The following is a 16,189-nucleotide window of genomic DNA, read 5'->3' as shown; positions in this document are numbered from 1 at the left end:
GTGATATGGTGTGGGCAAAAGCAGTTCACGCAGCTGGGCAGGTTCAGAAAGTCGGGCCTTAATCTGCAGGGCAGAAGAAATATCAGAGATAAAGTTAAAAACCCAATAACCTGGATAGAATATTTATTATTAGTTTTCTTACCAGAAGACAGCTCATAGAAACCAATAACAAAAGCACTTATACTCCAGTTCAAAAATGGCAAAAGAAAAAAATGGGCTTCATGTAAATAGAAATATGAATGGACTCATAATCTTTTTTTTAAAAAATGACCAACTTCATTTGTAATTAAAAAAAAGACAAATTAGAACAATGAGCTATTGCTTTCTCACCTACGAGACTGCAAATGTCAGAAAGTTGGATGTTACAGAGTGTCAAAGGGGGCCCAATAAAAGTACTGTTGGAAGGGATGTAAACTGGTATAGTTCTCTCTTTGGAGCACAAATTAACAATGCCTATCAGCCTTGAAAATGAGCATACCTTTGACACATCAACTCTAATTTTGATAATTTATCCTAGATAGATAATCCTTGCATATGTACAAAGACGAATGTACAAAATTATTCACAGCAGCATTCTTTGTTATTACAAAAGATCAAAATCAACCTAAACATTTGACATTGGAGGAACATGAGGTAGGTGTTGAGTGGACCTCTATTACTGTTAATGACAGGACCTTAATTTAGTCCCCTCATTATCTCTTACCTGGACTATAGCAATTGCTTCCCCACAGGTCTCCCTGCTTTCATCCTGTCCCTTTATAGGACCTGCTACGTAATTTGTAGGGCCTGCTGCAAAATGAAAATACAGGGCCCTTTGTTTAAAAATGTTAAGAATTACAAAACGGTGACAGCAGAACATTAAAAAAAGTGTGAGTGCCCTTCTCAGTGTGAGTCCCTATGGGAGTGCCTTTGGCTTGTGGTTTTTGGTGATCCTAGCACCTCGTACATTGCCTAGCACATGGCAGTGGAGAGAATAAAGGAGTTGGAGGGATAAGTTTGGATGGGTGTGCTAAATAATGAGTCATATTGCTTCACAGTTACACTTCATTTTCATGTTGCTAAATCTGACTGGACGCTAATTTCTGTGAGGCCAGCAGTCCCTAATGGCTGGCTCTGGCTTCTAAGAGCCATGGGATCATTTCAGATGTCCCCTGGAGTTGTGGGAGATGCCCGGACCTGAAAACCTTTGGAGGATCCTCCAAACAACCCATGTCTATCCCTGAGTCTCCTTATACCCTTTAGGCATTTAAAAATGGGTGTCTAATCTCATCAGGTGTCAGCCCCAGGTTCCAGGAACCTGGCAAGAGTTTCAGATTGCCCCTAATCCTTTGCAACACTGGCTTCTCAGTGGGGGTGTGAAATACCCCTATGATTCATGAAGACTTTCTAAGAGGTTCTCATGCAGTGGTATTTTTAAGGGAACTAATATACTTAAACTTCCAAATGTACTCTAACTGTGAAAGTTCCTGGGATTGAGGCTCCCAGCTGGCCTTTCCTTCCTAATTGTAGTTTTGCTGGCCTTCATAAGAAAGATGTATCCCTGGCCCACCCTGAGTCTTACTATGGTACATTGTGTGAGGCAATAGAACATCCTGGAGATGATAATGGAACAATTAAAAGATCAGTTTCAGGGAAACACATTTTAATTATGGTGGCATCATTTATCAAAATTATTTTGAGTAGTAAGTGAGAAAAAGTGTGGAGACAATTGGTGCAAGGCCACATACTGGTAGCCTCTGGAGGGTTTTCCAGGAGGTCCTGGCCTGTTTCTCTCAACCTCTAGAACTCTGAAACTGGACTTCAATTTCACCAGGCTAGCCAGGTAAAATAATTTTTACTTGAGTAAAAAGTAAGTTTTACATCCCAACAACTCTGAAATTTTTATCTCTAGCTCCTAAACTAAATCCAATTGCTTATTCCGCAGCTGTACCTGAAGGTCTCACAGGATTTCCAAAATGCAAAAGGCCAAAGCCAAGCTCATGTTCTTCCCATTCAAAATCTCATCCTTGTCTAGGCTTCCCCAACTTAACAGTAGTCCATCTGCCTAGAACATGCCAGAGGCCCAGGAGGCATCCTTGACACCTCCTTATCCTCCTCCACAACCTAGAGATGAGCTGTTCCTATGGCTTACACTTCATGTAAGATTTCTCTAAGCCTCCAGACTATGCTGCATATACTTATTCTATGCCCTCATATGGCACCTTGTACTTGTCTAAATTGTCATTACATAATTATTTGTGTAATTCTATCTCCCCATCTACATCATAAGCTCCATAAACACAAGGACCATGCCTGTCTTTTTTCTGGCACACAGTAGGATCTCAGTGAGTATTTGTTAATAAATGTAAACTCTCAGATTGGAGCAACTGTGTTTTCTGTCTTTGCAATTTAGTACCTGTAATGTGCACAGTAGGGGGCAGCAGAGCATAGCTAATGGAAAGAGTCCAGGCCTCAGTATTAAAAGGTCAACGGGGTACATCACTTAACCTTTCTGAGACCATTTCCTTGTCTGGAAATAGGGCTAATTCTCCTTCCCTTGAATCAGAGAGATAAGCAGACATAAAAGAGCTTTAGTGTTGTACAAACAGAAGAGACTGTTATTAGAGTCAGTTATGATAAATATTTGTTGAATGAATGAGAGACAGAGGAAGAGGATTTTAGGTACATTATGGAACAGATGTGAATAGACTTGATGGGCTCAGGAGAGGAAATAAAAGTTCAAGGAAGAGACTGGCCTAAGTCCAGAGCCAGCCCGAGGCAAAGTTGCGAAGTTAGCGCAGTGTGTTCTTGGCATGCTCTCATCTCTGCTCTCTGATCACTGCCCTCCCACCTCTGCCTCTAGCCCCTTGTGCCCTAAGCTACTCTGTGCTGCAGGCCTTTCCTCCTATCAAAGCACATCTGTCCTGTGTCCTGGCCCCTGAGAGGCCTGCTCACTGCCACCCGCAATGACTGCTAGATAACCCGGTAAATGGATCCCTGCCAAAGTGCTAATGGCAGACGTGTTATTTTACCACTCACACAAATAGAAGCTGACCTTCCCAAGACAGGAAGAATAACCTACTCAAAAAGAATAAATTCCAAATGATGATATTTTAGATTCTGTTGAATGAGAGAAAACGGAAAGTTAGAGGGATTAAGGCAGTCCTAATCTTGAGCTCAAGAGAAATAATTGTACAAATACAGAATCTGTTAGATGTGACTTGAGAGGAGATATGAGGAGAAAAATTTATTAAAAATTTCATATATATACATACACACATACCTATAATATATGTGTATATGTATACATATATATAGCTTAATTGTAATTTACATCAGTAAAATTCACTTTTTGGTTTATAGTTCTGTGAGTTTTGACAAATGAACAGTAATGTAACCACCACAATCAAAATACAGAACGCCTGGTTCATCATTCCTTACAAATGTTCACGTGTTACCCCTTTGTAGTCAAAACCTGCCACCCTTCAGCCCTGGCAGTACTGATAGGTTCTCTATCCCTATAGTCCATTTGTCAGCTTTTCCATTTATTAATTTTGTTTTAGTGTTTCATTTAAGAATTCTGTCTAACCTCAGGTGACAAGGATTTTTCTCCTTTGCTTTCTTCTTAAAGTTTCATAGACATACATTTACATATATGCTCCATTTCAACTAAATTTTTAAAATAGAAAGTGTAAGGTATAGATCAAGGTTTATACTCTTGCATGTGAATGTCCAATTGCTCCAGCATCATTTGTTGAAAAGACAATTTTTCCCCATTGCACTTTTCTAAAAAAAATCGATTGTCCATATTTGTGTCAGTCTATTTCTGGACTCTGTATTCTGTTCCAATGATCTGTGTGTCTGCCCTTTTGCCAATACTACACTGTCTTTATTAGTGTAATGGTATAGTGAGAGTCTTGAAATAAGATAGCATGAGTTCTCCAACACTATTCTACTTTTCCAAAATCATTTTCGCTTTCTAGTTCCTTTGTCTTTCCATGTAAATTTTAGAATCAATTTATGTCTACAAAAAATCCTGCTGGGATTTTGATTGGGATTATGTTAAATCTATATATCAGTTTGGGGAGAAAGGACATTTTAACAGAACTGAGCCTTCTAACCAGTGAACATATCATATTGTTCCATTTATTTAGGTCTTTGATTTTCTTCATTGGTGTTTTATAGTTTTCAGCTTAAAGATCCATCACTGATTTTGTTATATTTATCACTGTTTCATTATTTTTGTGTAATTGTAAATGATATTGTTTATTTAATTTTGTTTTCCAGTTGCTCACTGCCAGTATATAGAAATGTAATTGATTTTTATATTCTGACTTTGTGTCCTGTGATTTTGCCAAACTCACTTCTAGGAGCTTTTGTGTAGATTTAATAGAATCTACACAGACAATCATGCTGCCTACTAACTGAGATGGTTTTATGCCTTTCTTTCTATTTATTTCTTTCCATATGTCTTCTTTTTCCCTGTCCTGTTGCATTAGTTAAAACTTTTTGGATAATATTGAATAGGAGAATCCCACTCCTTGGAATATGCCCAAAGAATACAACTTCTCAGATTCAAGAAGACATACGCACCCCTAGGTTTATCACAGCACTTTTTACAATAGCCAAAAAATGGAAGCAACCTAAGTGTCCATCAGTAGATGAATGGATAAAGAAGATGTGGTACCTTTACACAATGGAATATTATTCAGCCATAAGAAGAAAACAAATCCTACCATTTGCAACAACATGGATGGAACTAGAGGGTATTATGCTCAGTGAAATAAGCCAGGTGGAGAAAGACAAATGCCAAATGATTTCCCTCATTTGTGGAGTATAACAATGAGGCAAAACTGAAGGAACAAAATAGCAGCAGACTCAGAGACTCCAAGAATGAACCAGTGGTTACCAAAGGGGAGGGGTGTGGGAGGGCGGGTGGGGAGGGAGGGAGAAGGGGACTGAGGGGTATTATGTTAGTACACATGGTGTGGGGGATCACGGGGAGAACAGTGTAGCACAGAGAAGGCACATAGTGGATCTGTGGCATCTTGCTGCACTGATGGACAGTGACTGCAATGGGGTATGGGTGGGGACTTGATAATATGGGTAAATGTAGTAACCACATTGTTTTTTCATGTGAAACCTTCATAAGAGTGTATATCAATCATACCTTAATAAAAAATTAAAAAATATATTAAAGAAGAGTGGCAAGAGTTTTTTGTTCCCAATTTTAGGGACAAGACACCCAGTCTTTTACCATTAAATATTATGTGCTTCTATAGATGCCTTTTTTTTTTTAGGCTAGGAATCTTTCCTTCTGTTCCTAGTTGGTTGAGGATTTTATCATAAATAGATGTTGGATTATATTAATGCATTTTCTTCATCATTTGAAATTATCATGTGTTTTTTCTTTAGTCTTTCAACGTGGTGAATTGCATTCATTGATTTTTGAATGTTGCAACCAGCATTAAATTACCTGGGATAAATTCCAGTTGGTAGTGAAATATTATCATTTTTATACATTTCTATTTGCTAATAGTTTGTTGAGCATTTTTGGGTCTATGTATTTGTGGAATATTGGTTTGTAGTTTTATTGTAATGTCTTTTTTTCATTTTGGTATCAGGATAAACTGGCCTCACGAATTGGGTTGCAAAGTGTTCCTCCTTTCCTATTTTCTGGAAGAGTTTGTGTAGAATTGTGCAGAATTTTCTTCTTTAAATTCTTGCTTTGGTAGAATTTATCAGTGAAATCGTCTGGCCCTGTACTCTTCTTAGTTGGAAGGTTTTAAACTATATGAACTCAGTTTTCTTTAATATTGTCCCACAGGTCCCCAAACTCCATTCATTTTTTTTAATCTTTTTTTTCTCTGTGGTCTTCTTACTGGATAATTTCTACTGATTTATCTTCAAGTTCACTCATTCATTTCTCTGTCATCTCCATTCTACGAATTAACCCCTCTAGTAAATATTTTTATTTCATATGATTTCCATTTGGCTCTTTTTTACAATTTCTATTTCTCTGCTGACAACTTCTACTTTTCTCTTAATTTCAAGAGTGTTTAATTTTACTTCATGGGGGATGGTTATAACAGCCGCTTTCGAATTTTTGTCAGATAATTCCAACATCTGGGTCATTTTAGGATTAACATCTGTTTATTTCCCTTAGCTTTGAAGATTAATCAGATTTCCCGGTTCTTGGTATTTTAAGTAATGTTGGATTGTATCCTGGCCATCTTGACTATTATACTGTGGGGCTCTGAGTCATGTTAAAAATCCTCTGAATGTTGATTATTTTTATTTTATCAATCAAAACAACTCAGTTAGGTTCAGACTACAAGTTCTATCTCACCTTCCATGGCCGGCGGTTCCAGTGGCAGTTCATTTTCACAGTTTTTGTGGTGCTGTTTGGATCTACCCCTGCCGTGTGCTGCTCAGGTTAGTCTGGGACTCAGGTGGTATATACTGCAGTTCAGTGCCCAAAGCCCTTATCAAGCTTCTTTGGGTGGGTTCTGCTACTCAGAGGAGCCCAGGATTTCTGTTGGTTCATGCACAGAATTAAAGAATGACCCTTCTCCCGCTCTCTCCTTCCTGGGATTTCTCCCACACTCTCTGGCTTCCAGAGTCTTCTTTTTCTGATTCCTTTGTCTTGAAAGCTGGGATTTTCTCAGAGTTTTGCCTCCCATGCTGTCACACATTTCTGCACGACTTAGCCCACCTCTGTGTTGAAGTGAGAAGAGAAAAAAAAGGGGATTCCCTGCATAGTCTCCACTGTATTAACCAGGTTTTCCAGTTTCTGTATCTGTTTTGATATCTGGGGCCTTGCTGATTGAGAGGAGTGCCCCTACTAGGGTTAGCTGATTCCTAGAGATAGGACATGACTCTTTTCGGTGTACCTTTCATATGCAAATCAACCAGTCCTGAGCCCCTGCCTCCCAGTTACCTCCAGGGCACTGTTCTCCTGCCTCAGTCAGCCACTGGCCATTATATCCCACAGCCCCTGAGGTTATTCAAACCAACCAGTCCTAAACCTGCTTGCCTGTTTTTGCCCATTCCTTCCCTCAAAACCATAAGAAAGACCCACCTCCAGGTATCCCCCTGCCTGCAGTGTACCTCAGTGTTCTCTCTTGTGGCCTAGACTGGCCATCTTCTCAATGATAATCATCTGATCTCTTGGCCTCACCATAGCTGAATAAAAATAAAATCTACATTTAAAAAACATCCGCTCAACAGTGGCCCCCTTTTCCAGTTCTTCTGTCTAGAGAGATGGGTTTTTCTTCAGCTTCAGGTGACCATGCTGACAGTACCCTCCACACACAGCAGGGCAGTGTCCCCACTGGGGGTGGCACTGGGTCAGGACTGGGAGAGAAAGAAGAGGGATTGTCCCCATACTCCTCAGCTCACAAGGGCCCATTTTCCCAATCCAGAAAGATAGGGTTTTTTTAGAGTTTCTGTTGTCTGCATCTATTGCACAGTTCCCAGATTTGGCCCACCCTTGGGTGAAGGCAGGAGATGAAGGAAGGGAAAAAAAGCACCAATAAATTCACCTGCCATAGAGGGCATTCTTCAAGTTCTGACTTCCCTTCTCAATCTGCTTGCTATTATTAATTTTTCAGAGTCTTTAGGTAGTTTTGGTTTTGTTTTGTTTTAACTTTTGGTCAGAGATTTCAGTTGCAATCAGTGAAAGAGAAAGTCTGTAATGGGTTTACTCCATCTTGCCAGCACCAGAGGTAAAAACTGGATATTTTGATTAATAACAAGTTCAATTGTACTGATGGAAAGAAAACACTGTATGTAAAACCCAGAATGTAATAGTTTCATTGGATAAATATAATGCACTATCAAATGCTAGCTACAGAACTTTGTCCAATTCTGAGACTCACCCTTTCACCATCCCTGTCTCCAAACTGACTATTTCACCCCTCTTTCCAGTCTAGCAATAGCACTGTGTCCCACTTAGTCTCAGCTGAGAATTGTTTCCTAATGCTCCAGGAAAAGAAAAACAATTAGAAGGTAGTTTCCACATCTACCAACCTATTTGCTTCTCTACCCATAGGCTCTCTCTCTCCTCAGGTTACTATGAATGAACTGACCATGTTCCCAGCTGAGTCAGTTTCCTGTCTTGAACCTTAGATCCCAACCTCTTTCACCTCCTCAAGAACATCACTCCAGCAACTGTCCTCTCTCTTTTCCTTGCATTGTCAAATTTTCCCTCCCTACTGATTATTCCTATAAGTGTATAAACATGTTATATTATCTACCTTCTTAAAAGAAAAAAAAACTTCTCTTAAAACCATAAGTCCCTTTAGATACTTAATCCCATACCTCTTTTGGTACTCTTAATGAATAGTCTAGTTTACACCAACTTCTCTGCTTCCCTATAAAACAAGCCAAATTCCTCAAAAGAGTTATTTATACTCATTGTCTCAAATTAATTTTCCCATTTTCTTTCTTAATCCATCCCACTCCAATTAGGCTTTTGTCCCCACCACACTACTAAAACTACTCTTACGAAGGTCACTAGTGACCTCCATCAATAATCAACTCTTAATCCTTACCTTTCTTCACCTACCACGAACATCCGTTATAGCTAATCACTTCCCCCTTGGAAACTTAGTTCACGTGGCTTCTGAGATACCACTGGGTCTCAGAATACCTCACTGGCCACTTCTCAGGGTTCTTTCCTGGTTTCTCCTCAATCTCCAATCTTTAGATGTTGGAGCACCCCAGGGTTTGGTCCTCAGGTGTTTTGTTGCCTGTCTTCACTATACCTTAGGTGACCCCATGCAGCCTTTCTGCGGCTCTTGGTTCAGAATCCACTCAAAACCACTCATTGAACAAACATGTATTGGGTTCTTTCCTTGTGAGGTCTTATGCTGGGTGTCAGGAACACACTGATAAATTACATATAATTTCTGCCCTCAAAGATCTTAGCTAAGAGGGGAAAAACATGTTTCCCCCCTTCACCTGGTGAAATTCTTCTCTCTCTTCAAGGCCCAGATGTAATCTATGGCTTCCGTGTTGCTTTCCCTGATCCCTTTGCCTCAATACATAGCTTATAATTACTTTGTACTTTTTCATTCCTTCTGTATTGAAATTAGTTGTTTTGTATGCCTCCCCTCTTGACTGTGAGCTCCTGGGCAGGGATCATGTTTTACACATTTCTGCATCCCTGCGAGCAGTTAGCACTATGCTTTGCATCAAATAAACCCCAGCAACAGCTGACTGAGAAGAAGAATGGGGAACAGAAACCTAAACCTCGGACCACCTGCCAGGAGGCAGAAAGTCAAGACATACTGAATTAAAAGGCTGGGGAATACAGCAAGCCAAGCTACCCAGAAGAAGGATAGTATACACTAGGGAGTCACTTGCTTAAATTTATTCCAGATTTGCTTATTTCCTGTGTAAACTCCAACTGGGCCTCTGATAGTCTGGCTGTCAGGTGACAGACCTAAGCCAAACATTCTGAGGTCATTCTGAGAAGAATGAGACTTCTAGGACCCTTACAGTTGCCCAAATGCTGGCTGTCTGGACTCAGGAATTTAGAATCCTAGTTATCAGAGGTTGAAGTTATCTTAGAAATTATAAACTTCCCTTTCAAACAGAGGCGCTAACTAACTGATCCCAGGTCACACAGCTATGAACAAATATTCACATGTATAAGCAGAGGCAGATGAGCATTCTATTCACTCTCTATTCCGTGTAGAACCTCCCAGAAATGAGGATCAGACCTTTTCCTGAAAAAATCAAGCGTTATTCAGCCCACTGTTTTCCTTACTCTTTACTTCTCCTGTTTTTGGGTGTGGACGTGAATTTTCAGAGAATCCCTGCCAGTAAGACTATTACCTCCACAGCCTATGGCTCCTGCCACCTCGCACAGCAATAGCAGAGCATCCCAAGTCAGAAGACCCAAGTCCCAGTTCCAGTTCTTGTACCGCTTCTGTGGAAACGCACACCCAGCCTCAGTTTCACCCCCAGTATAGGAGTGTTCAGGTCTAACATTTTATAATTCTACCTCCTTATTCTCCCTGTGGACTCAGAGGGAGATTGATTAGACTTTGGTTGAGAAAGCACAAAGGTGAATTAACCTCCTCTAACCTAGCTCCAGAGGTTTTTTTTTTTTTTTATAATCAACATTTTTTTTTTTTTTTTGCTGGCCACTGATTTAAGTACCTATTGCTTTCTTTTTTCAAATTCAAGATGATTTTATGATTGCCACTTTGTAACATCTTTATTGAGATACAATTCACATACCATAAAATTCATCCATTTGAAGTATACAATATAATGTTTTTTTAAACTATATTTAGAATTGTGCATCTATCACCACAGTCAAAGTTTAGAATATTTTCAATACCCCCAAAGAAACCCTGTATCCCTTAGCAGTCACTCTCTCACCACCTCAAACCCCCAGCACTAGGCACCCCTAGTCTTTCTATATCTATGCGTTGCCTGTTCTGGACATTTCATATAAATTAAATCATACAAGCTGTGGTTCTTTGTGACTGGCTTTTTGTTTCACTTATCATAATGTTTTTGAGGTTTATCCATATTAATATGTATCTGTACTTACTCATTTTTATAGCTACATAGCATGCCATTGTAGGAATGTACCACATTTTGTCATCCATTCATTAATTGTTTGGACGGTTTCTACCTTTCGACTATCATGAAAAATGCTGCTATGAACATTCATGTATAAGTATTTGTGTAGATGTATGTTTTCAATTCCCTTGAATATTCCCCAGGAGTTGATTGCTGAGTCATATAACTTTATGTTTAACTTTCTGGGAACTGTCAAATGTTTTCTGAAGTGGCTGTACTATTCTGTATTCCCACCAGCAGTGTAGGAGGGTTCCACTTTCTCCACATGTTTGCCAGCACTTGTTATCTTTTTCATTATAGTCATTTTTGATGGTGTGAAGAGGTATTTCATTACAGTTTCAATCTGCGTTTCTGGTGACTATGTTGAGCATCTTTTCATGTTCTTATTGATCACTGGTGTATCTTCTTTGAGACATGCCTATTCAAATCCTTTGCCTATTTTTAAACTGGATTATTTGCCTTTTCATTGTTGTGTTGTAAGCATTCTTTATGTATTCTGCAGACTAGATCCTTATCACAAATATAATTCACAAATATTTTTTCCTATTCTATTCTATGGAATGTCTTTCCACTCTATTGTGTTCTGTGAAGCAAAAAGTATTTTTATTTTGATGAAGTCCAATTTATTTATTTATTTTTCTTTTGTGGCTTGTGCTTTTGGTATCATATCTAAGAAATTAGTGCCTAATCTAAGGCCAACATATACATCTATGTTTTCTTCTAAGAGTTTTATGGCTTTAGATCTTATATTTAGGTCTTTCATCCATTCTGAGTTAATTTGTGTACATAGTATGAGATTGGGATTCCAACTTCATTCTTTTGCGTGTTGATATCCAGTTATCCCAGCACCATTTGTTGAAAAGATTATTGCTTCTCCATTCAATTGTCTTAGTATCTTGTAGAAAATTAATTGACCACAGATGTAAGGATTTATTTCTGGAGTCTCAGCCCTATTCCACTGATCTGTCTTTATGCCAGTAAAACACTGATCACTAGCTTTGTAGTAAATTTTGAGATTAAGGGTGTGAAATTTCAGTTTTCATGCTTGCCCCCAGCTTTACTGACATGATTGACAAATAGAAATTGCATATATTTAAGGTGTACAACATGATGTTTTGATATACATATTCATTGTGAAAAGATGACCACAGTCAAGCTAACAACACATCAGTTACTTTACCTAGTTACTTTTCTGTGTGTGTGGTGAGAACACTTGAGATCTACTTTCTTAGCAAGTTTCAAGTATACTTTAACTATGTCACTATGCTATACATGAGGTCTCCAGAACTTATTCATCTTATAACTAAAAGTTTGTGCCCCTTGACCAACGTCTTCCCATTTTACTCACCGCTCCCCCCTGAAGTAACCACCATTCTAGTCTCTGCTACTTTGAGTTCAACTGTTTTAGACTCTCTATATAAATGGGATCATGCAGTAGTTATCTTTGTGTTTGGCTTATTTCAGTTAGCATAGTGTCCCCCAAGTTTATTCATGTTGTCATAAATGGTAGGATTTCCTTTTTTTTATTTAGTTGAAGTATCATTGATATACAATCTTATAGTGGTTTCAAATATACAACACAGTGAGTGGTTCAACAGTTACCCATATTATTAAATCCTCACCCCCACTAGTGCAGTTACTATCTGGCAACATAGAAAGATGTTACAATTTCCTTCTTTTTTAAGGATAAATAATAATCCACTTTACATACATACCACATTTTCTTTATCTATACATATATTAACAGACAGGTTGTTTCCAAATTTTGGCTACTGTGAATAATGCTTCAGTGAACATGGAAGTGTAGATACCTCTTGAGATAGTGATTTTATTTCCTTTGGATATATATCTGGAAGTGTGATTGCTGGATTGTATTGTATGGTAGTTCTATTTAATTTTTTGAGGAACCTCCATACTGTTTTCCATAATGGCTGCATCAGTTTACATTCTCACTAATAATGTATAAGAGTTCCCTTTTCTCATTCTTGCCAACACTTGTTGTCTTTTGTATTTTTCTTTATAAAAGCCATCCTAACAGATGTGAGATGATAACTCATTGTGGTTTTGATTTGCATTTCCCTTATGATTAGTGATGTTGAGCATCTTTTCATGTACCCATTGGCTATCTGTATGTCTTCTTTGGAAAAATGACTATTCAGATCCCCTGCTCATTTTTTAATTAGATTGTTTGGGTTGTTTTTGTTGTTTCTTTGTTTTTCTCGCTATTGCTTTTCATGAGTTCCTTATGTATTTTGGATATTAACCCCTTGTCAGGTATATAATTTGCAGATATTTTCCTCTCATTTGGTAAGTTGTGTTCTCCTTTTGTTGCTGGCTTCCTGTGCTGTGCAAAAGCTTTTTAGTTTGATGTAGTCCCACATGTTTATGTTTTCTTTTGTTCCTGTTTTTCTATTTACTTATTTATTGAAGTACAGTTGATATGTGATATTATATTTGTTTCAAGTATACAACACAGTGGTTCAACAGTTACACATATTATTAAATCCTTACCCCAACCAGTGCAGTTAATACTTGTCAACATGGAAAGATGTTACAGAATCACTGACTATATTGTCCATGCTGCACTTCCATCCCATCTTTTGTTGCCTTTTTAGTTATTTTCTTGGTGGTTGATCTAGGGCTTAAAATGTACATCTTATCAGAATCTTTGCTTTTCTTCTTCTTCTTTTTTTAGCTATTGCTTTTTAATAATAACAATACCCCCTTACATGTGTGCAGTGCTCTCCAGTTTATAAATTGCTTTCATATCCATTGTCTTTTGTTATCTTTATGACAGAAATATGAAGCAAGCAGACCATAGATTTATATTCTCATTTTATAGGTGAGCAAACAGAACTGGTGAGGTTAAGTGATTGTACAAAGTCACACACCTAGATAACGGCAGGCAGAATCAGACAATTCAGGTCATATTAATTCATTTTGACAAACAAGTCTGTTGAATACCTACTATTGAACTTAGCATGGGAAGGAGGATGCCCAGAATATTAATTCATTCCAGTTATATTTAGCAGCTGTTTTGTACCAGTCCTGGGTTAGGTGACACAATTTTTGCCTTTCAGAGGACTCACATTTCAGAATAAGATAGAAATTATTATAAAACAGTGTGACAACATTATAATAGGAATTGTAAAACATGCTTTGGGAGCACAGAGGGGAGAAGAAACAACTACGTATAAGAGAATCATGGATGCCTTCACAAAGGAGATGACATTTGAGCTAGGTTTTGAAAGATGAATAAGGAGTTTGACAGGGAGAGAAAATAATATGACATGAAATAGCATAACCCAAAAAAGCACAGTATGTTTGAGAAAACAAGAGTGGTTTGGAGGGGCCTGAAGATAGGTTGAGAGAGGGGGAAGGGTACTATAGACGGAATGTTTGTGTCCCCCTCACAATGTGACGGGGTCCTTGGGAGGTGATCAGGTCATGAGGGGAGGGCACTCATGAATGAGATTGGTGCCCTTATAAGACAGACCCCAGAGTGCTCCCTCCCCACTTCTGCCATGTGAGTACACTGAGACGATGGCCACCTGCGACAAGAAGCACCTCACCAGGCCTGAATATGGCAGCACTTGATCTTGGACTTCCCAGATTCCAGAACTATGAGAAATAAATGTTTGCTGTTTAAGTCACCCAGCCTAAGATATTTTTGTTATACCAGCCCAAACAGATTAAGACAGAGGGATTGAAGATAAAACTAGAGAAAACATAGGTTGATGCTGGATTGTGGAGGGTCTTAAACTTCACCCTAAGGAGTTTGGATTTTATCCTATGGACAGTGGAAGAACTAAAGAATTCTGAGCAGAAGGCTGGCATGTTTTAGAAACAGCATTCTGATGGCAACTTTTTGAGGGGACTAAAAGCGAGTAAGATCTGATTCTAGTGATTGAAGTTAGAGTTGGTGAAGGCCTGAACTACTGCAGTGGAAGCATTGATGAATACATATAAAATCTCAGAGCCTGGGTACATCTGGCTCACAGTCCAAATTTCACCCTTCTCCAGATCGGCTTCTTCCCATTCTCTCTTTTCCTTTTTGCTCCCCAGCCTAGTCGGGCCTTGATCTGGACAGTGTCCAGGCCAGGTCTTTTTTATTTATTTATTTATTTATTTTTTATTGAAGGGTAGTTGACACACAGTATTACATTAGTTTCAGGTGTACAACACAGTGATTCAACATTTATATACATGATAATTCTAGGTACCAGCTATCACCATACCAAGTTGTTACAATATTTTGACTATATTCCTTATGCTATACATTACATCCCTGTTACTTATTTATTTTACAATTGGAAGTGCATGTATATATATATATATATATATATATTTTTTTTTTTGTGAGGGCATCTCTCATATTTATTGATCAAATGGTTGTTGACAACAATAAAATTCTGTATAGGGGGGTCAATGCTCAATGCGCAATCATTAATCCACCCCAAGCCTAATTTTCGTCAGTCTCCAATCTTTTGAAGCTTAATGAACAAGTTCTTACATGGAGTACAAATTCTTACATAGTGAATAAGTTACATGGTGAACAGTACAAGGGCGGTCATCACAGAAACTTTCGGTTTTGCTCATGCATTATGAACTATAAACAGTCAGTTCAAATATGAATATTCATTTGATTTTTATACTTGATTTATATGTGGATACCACATTTCTCTCTTTATTATTATTATTTTAAATAAAATGCTGAAGTGGTAGGTAGATACAAGATAAAGGTAGAAAACATAGTTTAGTGTTGTAAGAGAGCAAATGTAGATGATCAGGTGTGTGCCTGTAGAGTATGTGTTAATCCAAGCTAGACCAGGGCAATAAAACATCCACGTATGCAGAAGATTTCTCTCAGAACCAGGGGGTGAGGTTCGAAGCCTCACCTCTGTTGATCCCCAATTTCTCACCTGATGGTCCCCCTGCGACTGTGCCTGTCTTAGCCAGGCCAGATCTTTAAGCTTGAGGTCAGTAGCCCTCAACCCATTGGAAGCCCCTTTTTGGCAATGCAGCTGAAAGGAGAAAGAAGACTTCAGCAGCTGTCTGTCTGCCAACCTTCAATAATTCCTCAGTCCTTTACCAGGCTTTAGAGGCCCACTACAATGGAACCCCAGCCTACCTTTCCACCATTCCTCTATTCTCCTCTCACAGTAGGCTAATTGTCCTTACTAAAATTCTCTCTGATTTTTCTTAACTCTGTGTCACTATCTAAGCTGTTCTATGCTTCCTATCTGTGCATGGTCATATCTTACCCATCCACAAACACCACTACCCCCAGACCCCCTGCCATATTCTTCATTCCTTGGTTTTAGTAGAGGAGAAAAATCATAAATTCTAGAACATGAAGGCATGGATTTGAGTCCTGGTTCTGCCATTTACTTTGTTTATTATCCTCACTAAAGCATGTTTCTTAATCTAAAACAAGGATGAATACCTATCTTACAAGACCTCAATACATATTAAATGAGAAATTCAAGTTAAAGACTTCAAAAAGCTATAAAGCAATATGTGATAGCTACAACAGTAAATCACAACATAGCCTTTTTATTTATATGTTTTGTAAGATATCCTGCCTTGCGTTATTCTTACTTGCATA

This window comes from Manis pentadactyla, chromosome 5 (genome assembly GCF_030020395.1).
Source record: "Manis pentadactyla isolate mManPen7 chromosome 5, mManPen7.hap1, whole genome shotgun sequence".
In the NCBI taxonomy this organism is placed as follows: Eukaryota; Metazoa; Chordata; class Mammalia; order Pholidota; family Manidae; genus Manis; species Manis pentadactyla.
Note: the sequence above shows the minus strand (reverse complement) of the source record.